The 16074-nt window shown below is 38.6% G+C and overlaps 1 long non-coding RNA gene across 1 annotated transcript in view; it reads right to left on the reverse strand.

Moving 5' to 3' along the window:
- Positions 1 to 2304: 2304 nt before the first annotated feature.
- Positions 2305 to 16074, reverse strand: part of LOC150060656 (uncharacterized) — a 28268-nt gene continuing 14498 nt past the window's right edge. Inside the window, exons 2-3 of the long non-coding RNA XR_016536137.1 lie at positions 13661 to 13742; positions 2305 to 2351 (exon numbers count right to left, since the gene is read on the reverse strand). This is a non-coding gene — a long non-coding RNA (uncharacterized LOC150060656). The remainder of the gene's footprint in view (positions 2352 to 13660; positions 13743 to 16074) is intronic.

Raw genomic sequence — 16074 nt, forward strand, 5'->3', positions numbered from 1 at the left:
TCTGGTGACAGAAGCTGAGAATGGGCTTGTAACTTCTGTGTCTGAACACAATGAGCCACACAGAAGTCACCTCGTGCTAGATGTCCAGTGCAAGTAGATACCATCAGGCTTCAGTGAGCCCACTCGTCTCATTGTTCTACTTTACCACTGTTGGGAGATATTATACCGGTGCTGGAGCAGACACAGGTAAAATGTTGGCATCACTGGAGATACTCAGATAGACAACTACTTATGACTAGCTCTGATCTCTTCTGGGAAAGCAAACTTTCCTCTGCAGGGGATAGGCTCACCTCTGAACTCACTTCATCTTATATCAAGCATTGGGATTGTCCTATCTCCAAACAAATCTTCTACTCACGTATCAGTGCCAAAAATTCTATCCTTTCTTTTTAACCTGTTAACCTGACAGCTTGATATGAATATGTGAGGTGAAGGAAAGGTTGAAGGTTTCCTTATCGATTATTCATTTATTCTTTAATTTGAATTCAAGAAAGGTGAGACTAGTTCAGAGGAGCTCGCTCTTGTCCCTGGGAATCCAGATTGAGAAGAAAGGGGAGACAGCATGTATGACAGAGACACAATAAGATACTGAAGACTCTCAAGACTCAGAAATGTTTTCATCCAGAACTGGCTAGAGTGATTTTATCCCAGGAAAGTTTCTTTAACATTGACACATAATACTTTTGGGATAGTTAGAACATCTGTATGAGAGAGTTGTTCATAACAACAGCATCCCAACTGACAACTTTTCAAACTGAGCAACTCCAATAGTTCCTGTTTCTGGAGTTGTTAGAGATATGGGATACTTGTTCTTGCTTTACCCCAAAGCCACTCTAAAGAGGAAGAAACACATTTTAGTGTGGATTAACACTTAAAACATTCTTCCAAACTACCAGTGTTCTAGCTGAGAAAACAAAACTCATGATAGAAGATCATCATGTCTGTCTTTACAATCTGAAACCAGCTCTCTTCCATTAATAACAGGCCACCTTCTATACCATCAGTGCTGTCATTAGGGTGTTGGCTTTAAGTAAAATTGAAAAGATGTATAATACCTTTCCATAAATTGGTCATTCAAGAACCTGAAAAAGGAACCAGTTCTCTTTCACTGGTGAAGGTCTTGATGTCTGAAGAGATTATTGGTTCAAGTGCACAGGTCAGCCAGTCATTTTTAGAATTTAGAACATTAGCTTGGAAAGTTCTCATCATCTCAGAAGCTTTTATCTTGCCCACTCGCCTAAAGCTTCTGATGGATATTCTTTTTGTTTTCCCATTACACATTAATTTGCTGTATATTTCCTTTATTTCTCTATCATTAACTTAGAATTAAGTGGAGGTTATTTATATTTTAGTTTATTGTAGTAATCCACTAGATTAAGCCATTTCAATATTAAGTTTATATAAAACATGGTTATTGTAAATATGGTTTATACATCTTTAATGTAATATTCCGAGAAGTTTGAAAAATCGCTTTTAGGCCATTTTACAGTGTCCTGTTTTAGTGCAATCGTGACCACCAATGACGACAAGCACTCATCGAGTTGGATGTAGCATTGACTTAGAACTTCAAACAGCAAGAGGGATTTCTCTGAGGATTCTAGGCATACACAGGGCTGAGGAAATGACTCACAATTACAGAATGCCATCCATCATCAACACTTCTGAAATCAAAGAGAGAAAACCTAATGGTGGCACTGACACTGTGGTTTCTCCATTCTCATGCCTGCCAGAGTGATGCTGTCCACTGAGACTTTGGAAATACAGCCTGGCTCTGAGAAAGAACATTGTAGAAGCACTATCTTGCTGCAAAGTCCATAGGTTTACATAACAGCATCAACACACACACACACACACACACACACACACACACACTTACTTCTATTTGGCATATCAAAAAATAAAGGCTTGTTACTTCAAGTCAGTTTCACAATCAGCTTTAGGACTACCAAGAAGGTCTCATCTGTGATGAACATTTCTCCAAGCATCTTATTATGCTTAGACTGGACACATCTGTTTTTCCTGTGTTGAATGAAGAAAATGCTGGGAAAAAAAAGTCAGCTCCTCATCCCTCAAGCAGAAGAAAAAAGTTTTAAAATTATATTTTCAATTCTAATCAAGAATGGTGGAAACCCCCAGTGAAGGGGGGAGGGGAGAGATTTCTCAGAAACCCTAAAGAAGGCAGATTCACTTACTGTTGTCTTTGATGTTCTGCATACAATTTCCTTAAAATGAGTGTGAAATTTCCAGCAGTAACTTGGCATCTTCCCTACTCCTCAGCAGTTACTTCTCTATTTCACTTTTATTCCTGAGGCTCATCTTTAATGCACATAGCTCTGTCCGACGTGCATGCCCTATGAAGAAGCACATGTTGGGCTGGCATATGGTGCCCAATCATAAATTTCTCTAACATTTCTCTGGTGCATAAGTCAGAGGCAATGACGAGTTCCGGTGACCAGTCTTCATAGCTCTCCCCAAGGGATCCTGAGGCACTGGCCCCATTTGTTTACCTCAATGGGTGAGCAGGTGCTTTGGGTATCCATCCACTGACAGCAGGTCCAGATGGAAGCTGGCAGGTTGGATCAGCTTCTGAGAGCTGCACCCAGCTTCCCCCTTGAGCAAGCCAGGCCTGTTGGAACAATGGGTCCTCCGCAGCCTGAAGGCGGTGACTGATGGGAGATGGGGGCAAAGGTCTCAGATGAGTGCAGGTATTGTGAGCAGGGATTTAATGAACAAAGTGGGTACATAAACAAGGGAGGCTGTTATAAAATAGGAGACCTTTGCCAGAAAACCATGTGGACATCCAGGTACCGAGAACAAAGAAAAGGTTTATTGCCAGCAAAGACCCCCTCCTAACAAGAGAGAAGGTGCTGGCTATTGTGTTGGGTGACCATCTATAACCTGTGAGGTTTAGGAGAGTTTGCTACTTTGTATGGTCGGGGCTGACCAAGGAGTTCCATCCCAGGTGACTTGGATGACCTGTGAGATTTAGGGAGACCTTGCTACTTTAGATGGTTGTGGCTAGGCACCAAGAGACTGTCCCAGACAAGGAGGGTGGTGGCTAATTCTTTTCTCCTTCTACTGAATGGGCCTAGTACTGCCTAGGAAAAGAGCATGCTAAGCTATGGGAGAAGGAGCCCCTGGGGCCACACCAACAGAGGTATCAACAGAAAATCCTGGTGCAATGTCTATATGAAATGGCATCTGTGAAGATAAAAGGAAAGGAAGACTTTCCTGATTAAAAAAGAATAGAGGGGCCGGATTTTGACCTAGTGGTAGAGTGCTTGCCTAGTATGCCCAAAGACCGCGGTTCAATTCCTCAGTACCACATACAGAAAAAAAGCCAGAAATGGTGCTGAGGCTCAAGTGGTAGAGCTCTAACCTTGAGAAAGCCCAAGGACAGTGCACAGGTCCTGAGTTCAAGGCCCAGGGCTGGCAAAAAAAAGAATAGAAGTGTTCACTTGCTCATCCTCTGATGGGCTCATTGCACATGAGCCACAATTTTCATTTTCTGTTTTGATTTTCTTTAGTTTTGTCTTCTCGTGCATGTTGCAAACAATTTGAGACCACATACTACATCATCCAAAACTTCTGCTGTTCCCTTCAGCACATAACGCTGTACTGGGTACACACTATGTACTTAGTAATAATTTGCAGGCTGACTGAGAGGCCAAACCTCTTCATTACTGATTCCCTGAACCTTGGCAAAAGCAACCCAAGCTGGCACCATAGCATGTTGCTACATGGTCTCATTTTCTAATTGGCTTCTGTGTTCATTGCCTAACTTGGTAGGTTCCTCTGCCTTGCCTATTTCTAGAAAACAATACCAGACAATTAGTTCAATGATGATCCAAAACCATATCAATCTTAAATATAAAAGATATAATTCTTATTCACTGTCTTCTGTTCCAGCTGTAGCTGGATTAAACCTGAACTCCAATTCTAGGATATCTCCAATTAAAGGATAGCTTTTTTTCTTTTAAATGGAGTTTCAGATAATTAAGAAGTCCCATTATATATTTTAGAGGTAGACGATGATTATAAATACCCTTTTGCTAACCCTCTATTGTGAGTTTGGAGCCCTGTTGATGCCTCTTAAAAATTTTAGCTCATCTATCTTGCTTTGTGAGTGTGTTGTGCTGACAACAGGCTCTGGGTGGTCCTCTCTGACGGTGAGCCACCACATGTGGACGTTCAGAGAAGAAATCTCTTCTCTGTTAAATGAGCAATCTGCAGGGTCAATGGGATCATCAAGGAAGATGTCTCTAAAGGAGGCCAGTCATGGAAACCCATTTAAGTAGGGTGGCCACTGAGCTGCTTCTGGCAAGATGGAAGGAAAGGACAGAACAAAATTGCAGGCAAAGGCAATGCCAGGCACAAAAGGTGGATGAGAAGAGACTGCAAAATGTACTTCACATATTTCACTTTGACCTTTTCCTTCATCGTCTGACAATTTTTCCTAAGATCCAATTAGTTGATAGGTATTTATTGGGTATTAACACGATGCCAGTTATGGTTGTTCCTTTATCTTCTTTCCCAATCCACTGCAAATGTTTTTCCTCAGAAATCCAACTCCTAGTCACATAAGATATAACCACTGAATTAGTGTGGATACGTATTTATGTGGGAGCCAGGGAGTTAGCTCCAAGAAACCTCCATGAAATGCCCCTCCCTTTAAAGCACTTGAACCCTTAAAAATAAAATATATATGAAAATAACTATAATTTCTGACATAATGTAAGTTCTGCATAAGAGGAATGAAATGAACTACAAGCATTTGCACAATGTAGTAAATCTCTATTATGACATGGTTCATTAGTACATGTCTTGGATACGCTGTAAATCAGTCCTTTATACAAACAGAAATAATGAATGAATCAATTAGAAAGTAGGAAGTATTTTCCCCAGATGGAAGTACTAAAAAACAGGTTCTAAGTTAAGCATCATCTTTAATTGATTCCTGGATTGCCTCAGATTCAAGAAGCCAAAACTCTGTCAAGATGGCAGAGTCACTGGAAAAGCTGACCCTGGAAAGTAGAACTGAAATGGTAAGATCCAGAAAGTCATTATCAAAGGCAGGCCTGAGGAGGTGAAAGAAGTTTTCCAATCATGTTACATATGGGATAGGGAAGGGAAATACAGAACAAGACCATCATCTGGGAATAGTGAAAGAGAGTCAACTGTTGTGCCAAATAGGATTTAGGGCATTCTTTACCAAACTCATCTTAATATTTATATCTCCCCATACTCAAAGGCTTTTGTTACTTTCTTTGTATAACTTAACTTCTTCATCCAAAATCTATGTTCATATACCTGCCTGCCTGACAACCCTTCTCATAGGCATCTATTTTAGCTTGTTCCAGTCTAGGAGAACTTTCTTCCTTTAAGTCCTCTTTCATTCATTTTCTAACCATCCCATCATTCACCATTCATTTATTCATAGAGGAAGAAACTCAGGAAACTTTGATCAGTTTTGTTTCCTTTCTTACAATGCCAAACTGTCACCAAATGATGCAAATGTATTCTGAATTGTCTTTTAATTGTGTCTGTTTTCCCCTTGTAGGTGCTACCTACTGGTCTAAGAAGACTGAACTACTAAAACTGTCTCTGAAATTTAGCAAACTTTGCCTGGGATAGTCTCAAATCATAATTTCCTATCTTTGTTTCCTCAATAGCCATCATGCCTGGCTACTTGACAGACTATTTTGGGAGCAAATTCATGATCAGGAGTGTCAATGGATGAAATGATCAGTGGATATGACTGTGTCTGAGATGATCAAATTCAAATAATAAGAAAAAATAACAGGTATAAAGCAAGGAGATAGGACAGAAGATGTTAATACTTCAGTTGTCTGTCTTCACTTGAACCCCAAGGTGCTGCAAAATTTCTCCTTTTGTGGTAACATCATTTTTTTTTATGTATGTGATATTGAGGAATCGAACTCAGGCTTTTGTACATGCTAGGCAAGCACTTTACCACTAGGCCACACTCCCGGGCCCTGGTAACATCAGTTTTTTTATATTTGAAATCATACATATTAACAAGCCAATTCAAACTGAGTACACATCTGAGGGATATTTATGCTACTGTTAAATATTTTGGTAAACATCCTTCATATAGATATGTATTTTTTGACGTAAGTTATATCACATTTTACATCTAGTGATTAAGCTCACAAAATGTACTGGTAGGTTTTTTAAACTGTAGTTAGACTGAATCTGTAGATGTATATGCACACAAACAGGGAAGAAGTAACATTTTCCAGCTCTAACAAGAAAGCCAGCAATTCTTGTTGGTGATGAGTCAAACCCTACAAGTAGTGCAACTTTGAAAGAGAATCAAATGCTAAAATGGAAACATGCTGAACTAGAATATGAAAGATGAGAGGAAGGTATGAAGATCTGGATGATACTCACGACAGGCCTTCCTTTAATTCAGAGACAGGAAAGTCAAGCCTTGGAAAAGAACAAGGGTAGAATGAGGAGGGAAATACGGATGGTAGCAAAGGTGTGTGCATACATTCAGTGTGCAAATTCTCCATGATCATGGCAAGATTTTGAGGCAAGAAGCTGGAAGGATGATTAGCAATTCATTAGTAGCCAAGTTTGAAAAGTCACCATAGGCACTGTCTAATTAGACTTTATGGTTGAAATCCTTAGGAAAAAAAACAAAACCTCTCTATTAGCTGGTGACAAACAGCCTTGTGCAGTTCAGGAACCCAGGTTTTGTTGATTGCTGACACTTGAGAGAAGATAGTGATTCATATTGTGAAAAAAACCCTCCAATTTTTTTCAAAGAGATGCAACTTGGTAACTAATTTTTGTCTCTCCCTGCCAGTGTAACGGTTTGAATGTTAATTTAATTTTACAGAATATCATTTATGTAAATGTAATTAGAAGGGAAACATGATCTGGAGATGCACAGCACCAAAGAAAATTTATTACTCCAAGGGGTATTGCTCTAATCATTCAACTGCAATATTGAGTTTCCCCAGATTTAATCTAAAAGCAATAAATTACAAAAGGCTAATGCCCTGCCCAACAACAAGCTGTCATGAACCCAAGTTTCAGGGAGGGAAACCAGAAAGAGGGAGGGGGGAAAACCTGAGCTTTATGTCATCAACAGGCTATCGCCGGCTTCGTATTTCCTGATATAAAACTTGGTAGAGACAGCATTGCTAGGGAAATGTTAAAAAAAAAAAAAAAAAAGCTCCATTTCCTACACAAGCATAAAAAAAGCTAACTTCTAATCCCCTACTGCTTTTCCCTCCAGAAATTTGACCAGGGCTCTTTGCTTGTTGTTAAGCATTATTATAAATGTTGGAAGTTCAGGGCTCCATGCTCTTCGACAACAAAGAGAAGGGAATCCAGCCAGGAAGAACCAACCCTGTCTCTTCACCTTATGGCTCTACTGTGCTTTTGTAGAGAGAGAAGAAAAAAAAAAAAGACACAGTGTGATGAATGTCAGGGTCCATATTGCATTCCACTGCATGCATGCCGGAAAGCTAGCTATCCCAGGGCACGTTGCCAATCCAGAGAAGCTGAGCCTGTGAAAAAGAAACGCTCTTTAGCCTTCTCTTGCTGAGTGAAAGGCTGCAAAGGGAAAAGGCTTAGGGGGCTGTAGGTGGTCTCCCTGCTACCATGAACCCCAGGCCTGAACTTGAGTGAGTGAGGCTATCAGATCCTTTTAAGGTATTCAACAATTGGCTACGATGGAAATGGAAATAAAATCATCAGTCTGGCCACACAAAAGAAATCTTTAGTGAGATGTTTGAAAATATCATTGCCTGTGTTGCACTGCAGAGCAATTAACTTAGGAGTCAGTGGTGGCTGGGATTCAAGCATAGGCATATTTAAAATGTTCCCCTGGTGATTCCATGCACATATCACAGTGAAAATGACAACCCTACGTAAAGGTTGAAGACATGCAACAGAACATACAGTTTTAAAGGGAGTGGGTATTCCGTGGGTCACCATGTCACAATAGCAGGATAGGATAGAGTTGCTTTTTAATTTTTTTAAATTTATTTTATTTTATTTGTTGGGGTAATGTATAGAGGGGTTACAGTTACATTCTTCAGGTAGTGAGTACATTACTTCTTGAACATTGTTACCCCTTCTCATGTTTTTCTCCCTCATTCAGTCCCCCCACCCCTCTCATTCATCTTGTTTTCCACTTACCTTCCCTTTTTCAACTCAACAAATAAATGTATATACAATATATCAGAATGGACCATCTTGACAAAGGTAAAAGAAAAACGTATTTACCCACATAAAATAGACACAATCTCAGCTGGCTAGGTAACTGACAGGGGATATCTCGAGTAAAGTTTGTACCACGTTAATGTGATTTTAAAAGCCTAAAACATTCTACTTGTGTCCTTATCTAGCAAGAAATACAATAATATATCCTACCTTATCTCTTCTAATTTGGGGAATTTGAATGTTATATTTAGAAAGCTTCTTGAGATTAAAAAGGCCAAATTCGAAAATAAATTCTGGGTTTCCTTCATTATCTAGAAATATTTTGGCTTTATTTCATTTTTGTTGTTGTTGCCCTAGAATTTGAGTTGTTTAATTTGGAAAAGGCTATATCACTGAAAGCCAATGGGTAATTTTAGAATTCAAAGGTAGAATGGAAGTTAGCATCCATTATTTTTCCTGCTCAATTAGAGGTTTATGGCAGTTTCCCTTTTTGTTTTTGAAGTTCTGTGTTTAGCAGTAGAAGAAATCTAAGACTTGGAACCAATGCTTTTGTGGAAATTACTTCTTGGACTAGGACTAAGTAAAATACTGACTTATTTTATATCAGTTTTATAAAGTGTAATAGAAGTTCTCAGGAAAAATTCAAAAAAATGATGCAAGATTAAAATTTGTCTATATACACTCTAACTAACAAGGTAGAAAAGAAGCCATGAGCTGAACAATTCAGCATTCAACCTGCTCCTTCTGTTTCCTCTGCCACCTCCAACCACCCACCATCCCTACATAATTACATAGCTCAACTGTTTAGGTGGATTTTAGTGTATCTTCATCTATTATCAAAATGAGTTTAGTAGGATTATTTATAAGGTAAAATACTTTTCAAGAATGATCTGAAGGATTTAAACAAGGTTAAAAATTAAGCAATAACTTTATGCCCTGCTATCGTTTAACTCATAAATGTTCCCCAGAGACTCATGCATTCAAAAGACTTGATCTCAAACTTGGCACTATTGGAAGCAGTGGCAACTTTTCCAGATGGGACTCTGTTGGAAGTCCAAGGTGTCTTGGGATATGTCCTTGAAGGTAATATGGGAGCCTCAGCCCCTTTCCATTTCTCTTATATTCTGGCCCTGAGGGGAATGGTATTTTGCCACATGATGCTTCCATGATGAGCTTCTATCTTACCAACAGATTTCAAGGAACATGACTCATCCTTCATGGACTGAAACTTTCAAAACGGAGCCAAAGTAATAATTGAAAAACACCCCTTCTCCTTATAAGCTAACTATCTCAAGTGTTTGTTACAGAAAACTGACTAAGCTCACTGAGCCCAGTACCCATAGTAACTAAGAAATCAGCTCCCTTATCTCAGTGACAGACAGTCAGGCTTGTCTGGGAATAAAGGCTTTCTGCTATGGAAAAAATAAACAGGAGGAAATGGAAAATGTTCATTTCTGATTCCAGGGTTTAGTATTATCACTACTGATTTTATTATTCTATGATTGTTCTTGTAAACAAAAACCAAAAATTCTGACAGGTCAAACCTGGTTGAACTGTCATATAATTCAGGAAAAGAAGTAGCTTTTTAGGTGATCTGTAAAGCTCTATTTCTATTCTCTTTCTTTTACTGCCTTGACATCATTGTGTCATTTCTCCCTGAATTCCTTTTTCCAAAACAAACATCTGAAGAGTGTCAAATTATTTACTGACAGAGTTTGCCCTGCATTATTTTATATGCTTGATTGGTTAATTATTTTTCTCGTTGGAGCTATATAACTTTTTGATGGCTCATCCGAGGAGTTAAGGAGACCACTTAGATACTGAAATTACTACAGCCCATCTTTTCTTCTGTGTCAAAGTTTGCTATATAAATGTATCCAGAATCAGCACTAACAAAACAGATAAAAACTTGCTGTAACAATTCTGTCATAGGGCAGCCGTAAAAGTTTTCAACAGCCTATTGGCTTTGTAATAATTAACAGAGAAGAATTTATTAGGTTTTTTAAAAATTCTTTGGTTCACCATCAGGTCAAAGTTAATGACATCATCTACCAATGACATCCAATAATGTTACCAATGACCAACAAATCCTTTCCCAACAACCAATATAAAACTCACTTGTTCTGATACACGCCATTTAATATGACATGATATTAATATGATATCAGTGAATCTTCCCTATTTTTTATAAAGCCTCAGGGAAGTATCACCTAAAATTAAAAAAATGATGAGCAATTATTAGATGAAAAAGAATGTAGGCCATCTAGTCTTGAAAATACAAGCTAAAGTTTCATAGCTTCACAAGCCTTTATTTTTAGTTAAATGTCATTTGCGCACACTGAGCTTTGATTCAAAGCCACAGCTAATTCACACAATAAAGATACAGCCTTGATAATGTAGAGATTCTCAATTTTGGCTCTTGAAGAGGAATAACGGATGATTGCAAACAAAATAATGACATATAGAGATAAGAAGAAAACACATAGGAGTTAGATCAGTCCTAGAATTAAATTAGGATGATTGAGAAGTACAGAAAAAATGCCCCAGAAATAGCAAAAGGAATCACCCAAATCATATAAATAAGCCTGATTGCCTTAAATCCTCAGAATAATGAAGCATAAATAGGAATGCATTAATCCATGCTTATAAACACACAGCAATACCTTGTAAGTTTTCTTTGCTGGAAAACAACAGACTTGGAACTTTGCACCAAATCAATGCATTCACTTCGAATTCTAAAACAACAAAAAGTTTGGAATAGATAGTCATAGGAGAAAGCTCTTGATCGGCTCCATAAGTGAAAGAGGACAGCTTTATGAAGATTTAGGTGAGAGTACTGTACACAAAAATCAATTCCAAATGTAACAATCTAGGGTTTGAAAGAAGATGGGAGCAAAGGGTAACGGGAAAAGATGCTTAGGCTGGAACAAGTTGCTCTTATCAATACCATTGTGATCCTTTTGCATCTTAGTACCACAGACAGGTAGGGACCATTTCCTCCAGAAAACACCAATGACCACCTTCCACTCCCAAAAGAAAGGGCTTTTGATTCTGGCATTTCAACCACAAGTGGGTAAGGTAATTACAAGCTGGCTAACATTTGAGCAGGATTGATCGATTCCATTTAGGTCAACATGTGGCTTGTGCTTCCCAACCCAGGAAATTTGCCAAGGTCAAGAGGTTATAGGGCAAATAAATGCCACAATGTCAGGGTCTCTTATTCCTCTAGCCTGCTTGTTTCAGGTGTTAGAATTGGCCTGGGAAGTTGCTGGTGTGCCTCTAGCCCAGTGCTTCACACATGGCTCTTAATAATAGGGAATGGCTGGATCAAGGTAATAGTGAATATGGAAGGCATTAACCAACACTTTATGTAGGACCAGGAATCAAAATTTAAAAGGTATTAAAACTGTGTTTATTTTTTATAAATTGTGTTTTCTTTTAATAAGGCATAGAGGAAAGAGAGAAAGAGGAAGCAGAGTGGTAGTTTGTTCTGATTAAAATATAAAATATACATATGTGAAATGCCATGATGAAACCCATTCAATCAATATACACTTAAAAAAATGAATGATGAGAGAACAGATTCTGTTGGTGGGGAATGGGTATCAGTAGGAAAAGCAAAAGCGAATGGAGACCATGGATAAGGGTAAATAAGGACAAAGTAGTTTATATGCATACATAGAAATTGACTGATAAAACCTAATGAAATTGCTTTAAGAAGGGAGAGAGGATCAAAGAAAAAAGAGTGATGAGGGCGTGAGATTCATGGGTTACATTATATGTAGCATGGAAAAGCCACAGTAAAACCTTCTTTTGTGATATTAGTGTGCACTAATTAAAATCTCTTAAGAAAAAAATAAAAGGTGTAGATAGCAATGTATACTTTGGAAGAAAATTTTGGTGAAATTTCTGAAGAAGCAATTCACTTTTCTTTTTCATTCCCTGTTGTCTACAGTAGATATATTTTGATATCACATAAACATAAATTTCAGACTCTTAGGGGGAGAAAAGTGAACTGGCAAATGTTTGGATTCACAGTTGCTTCAGTGTGTTTGATTCAGCCCATTAACAAGACGATCCAAAGCTACTAGCTGTCTGAAAACATTGTCTGCGTTTTCAGAGTTCATTCGCCTTGCTGCCAGGAAGCTTAGACTAATAAGAAGTTAAAATAATTCTGAAATCCATGCAAAATGATTGGAGTAGAATCCAGCTTCCAAAAAGCTGTGAAAATATCCAAAGGGAACACATGTAACCCAGGCCCAGAAGTTATTTACTAACACTTGTGCCAAGCACTGTTGTTTTCATTATCCCGTGGCCTTCCTATACCACTCACTATTATTTATTACAATTTCCTAATACTTCAGCAAGGTTTATAATTATAAACCAGCCACACTAATGAGAAGGCAAAACGCAATTCCTTTGGAATCTCATTTTTATCGGACGTTAATTAATGCTCACATATAAATTGCAACTTAACCATAAAACGCACTTGGTGCTAGAGTTTAATCTTTCATAGTCAGTGACAGATCAAAAGAATAAAATAAAATCTGCTTCAAGACAGCCATGTAAATTCAATGGTCTACTTTTATGAGCATTTTAATATACAATAAATGCTCTCATGAAAACTCTATGAATTCTCTCCATGCCTCCATAGCTGGGCCATGGCACCAGGAAAGAAATGTGAAAGGATAGAGTGAAGAAGGAAAGGCATTCTTTCCTTCGCTCTACGAGGCAGCTCTCTGTCAGGACTGCAACATTTTTAAATGTTGACAAGCAGGTACCCTCTAGCACATGCTTTTTTGCTTGGCTTATTATGCAAATCATATTCATGTAATGCATCACTTGGGTATTCAGGTGCAAGCCCATGGAGTCTAATACAAGTCTTCCTTGTCAGAAGCGACAGCGATGTACATTTTCAGTAAAGATAACCAATTGGGGGGAAGAAAAAAATAACTGCTATTTGCAATCAAATCCATGGAAAGTGCCCTTAGTCCAGAAAAAAAGATACGAAGCCAAGCTAAGGCTGTAAAATACATCTCTGACCTTATTATCCAGGCTCCTGTGTTAAATATAGTGGCTATAATAGAATTTGTATGCCCTAGTTTCTGACAGCTTGAGTGTTGCTTAGTGATCCAGGAGTAGAAAATGGCTGCCTGGATTCAAAGGAGATCATAGATTACAGACATTTCCCAGATACTGTGACCAGAGGATGCTGTTCCAATACCTCACTAAAACAGAGAAGCATCCCATAAGCCATCTAGGTTGGAAGATGGCTGTATTTGTTCTCTATTGCCATGTAGTGAATTGTCCCAAAGTGATTTATTTATCTCTTGTATCTATGCCAGATCTCCAGAGTTCTCTGATCCAATTGTCTCTCAGAGGTTACCAGTGAAGCATTAGCAGACCTGTATCACCTTGAGACTTAACTAAGGAAGGACTCACGTCTAAATTGACTCACATGGATGTTGGAATGAGGGCCTCAGTTTCTTGCTGGGTGTTGATTAGAGGTCTCCTTCAGTTCTTTTTTCATACAACTGGATCTGAGTCAATAAGGCATTTTGATTAGTGGAAGCAAATGAGACATTAAAGAAAAATAGAGGAAGCCATGGTTATGGAGTGTTGGGCTGTCACCTTTGAATAGGAAAAAAAGGCATTAGGTTCATTATCACACACAAGCAGCACAGACTCCCCAGGGCGCAGATCACTGAGAGTCATTTTAGAAGGCCTCCCAAGGAGGCTCTCTCAAGGAACCAGTATGCCTTTGTCCCACCATGACATGTACCACTCTGTCTAGTAAAACCTATTGCCTGCAAACTACAATGGTACTACCTCCAATCTCTTCTTATACCAGAATGGCTGGCAGGAAACAATATTATTCATTAACGTGTCTTGCTAAAGTATGAAAAGGGAACATCTTTGCAATTCCATATATGATCAGAAAGAAAAAAAATCTGCCTAGAAAAAGTACATTTTAATGTCCATTTCCTTTCTGGCTTCAATGTTCACAACATCTTTTCCAAAAGCTTAGGGGAGAATCTTAACCATGTGCTGGAAATGCCCGTATGTTAGGATAGATTTGAGATCTGGTAAGCTGCAGCCACAGCCAGAAGCTTCCTAAGGAAAACCAACAGAGGCAAAGCCTTCAGTGGAGATCAATGATGAAGGTGGAGGACTTCTGTGAAGGGTCTAAGCAAAGTGCACATTGACTGTAAAGCCATTGGACCCAGAAGCACATCTTTTTCAGACAGGAGGTAGAAATGGAAATATGATGGTAGCCCCTGGCCTCGCTGACTGAAGATGTGCACCCAATCCTCAGAAAGAAACAGGAAATCATCGCCATGGTATCTCTTTTGTTTTTTCTGATTGATGACTTTGAGGTCCTGCGACAATGACTTTGGCTTCCCTGATAATGACTGGAGTTGCTGGCTTCCATCTTTAGGAGAGGATATGAGTCTATACTTGTCGTGAGTTTATGAGAGATCTCACTCAAATCCCCAAATCACTACCCAAGTGGCTGGACCCTGAGATTTCCAGGTGGCAGGTATCCTTAGAATCATTTGAGAAGTTTGGGCCTACGATAAGATTTTGGAACAAAAGAATATCAAAATGTTTCTCCACCAAACGCCCTTGTGCAACTTCCTGATAAGAAGGATGGCAGTGGAATGTAGCTCCTTTATGGGCAGAACAGACCCAGGGCATCCCCATGGTTTCCCTGCTCTGTGCCTTGAAGAGAAAATTAAGGTTCCATGTGCTTCAGATTCTTCTGAACCACCCCCAAGTTCCAGATGGCACCAAGTGACATGGCTGAGAACATAGAACCAAACTCGTGAATGTGTAGAAATACTTAGGTGTAAAATGCCATGCTGTTCTCATTGTAAAATGATTCATACTCATTTTGTCTTTTTGTTTTTCATTGTTAGACATGCATGATCTCAATTTGAACAAGCTAATTACACCAAAAGAGAAATGTAGGGGTTCTCTCTCTGGTTGCCTCCTACTAAATTTCTTAAGTACTCCTGGACACAATGTTTTATGAACTCTTTTCTGATGCATGTCCAAGTTTTTGTAAGCCACCATTTTCCCCATATGTAAAATGATATTAGTCACACATACTTCTCAGATTGTTATGAGGAATGCATATGATAATGACTATTAAGTGCTAGCTCTGATCTGAGAAATAGTATCTGTAACAAATATAGCTATTGCTATTATAGTGTTTATTATTACTCTCAATCATTTGACTTCTTTCTGTATGAATATGGCAGTAAGGTGGATTGCACTCAGGGTCTAGACACATTCCCTTAGTTTTATTGCTCAATGCTGGCTCTCTGTCACTTGAGCCACATTTCTACTTGCAGTATTTTGCTAGTTAATTGGAGATAAGAATCTTTCTTTCAACTGTGATTCTCAGATCTCAGCCTACTGAGTAGCTAGGATTACAGTCATGAGCCACCATCACCCAATTAATCATTTGCCTTTTGATTTTTGCATTTTATACTTTCTAGTCAGCTCACCATACTTACAAATGACTATCAATACTAAAGGAACAGGCATATTAGAAAATGCTCTATTCCTTTTCTTTCTTATTTTATATTTTGTAAAGGAAACAAAAGGACACAGGCAAGTAGACTTAAAAATTGGGAAGTTAAATTTAAAATAACTTAATCATTTGCATGCAGAGAAAACCAAATAAGCCAACACTACTTAAAATACATTTTTTCATAACTATGGATTTGCTAAATCATAACTAACAAGAAAATTCCAATAGTTTCCATTGGAGAGAAGTGGTGGGTACATACCCCTTTCTGGAAAACCCTCACAGATCTTAATTGAACCTCCTTTTGCAACAGAAAGGCCATGTAAGACACCCAT

The sequence above is a fragment of the Megascapheus bottae genome, chromosome 7 (assembly GCF_031878675.1).
Source record: "Megascapheus bottae isolate mThoBot1 chromosome 7, mThoBot2.hap1, whole genome shotgun sequence".
In the NCBI taxonomy this organism is placed as follows: domain Eukaryota; kingdom Metazoa; phylum Chordata; class Mammalia; order Rodentia; family Geomyidae; genus Megascapheus; species Megascapheus bottae.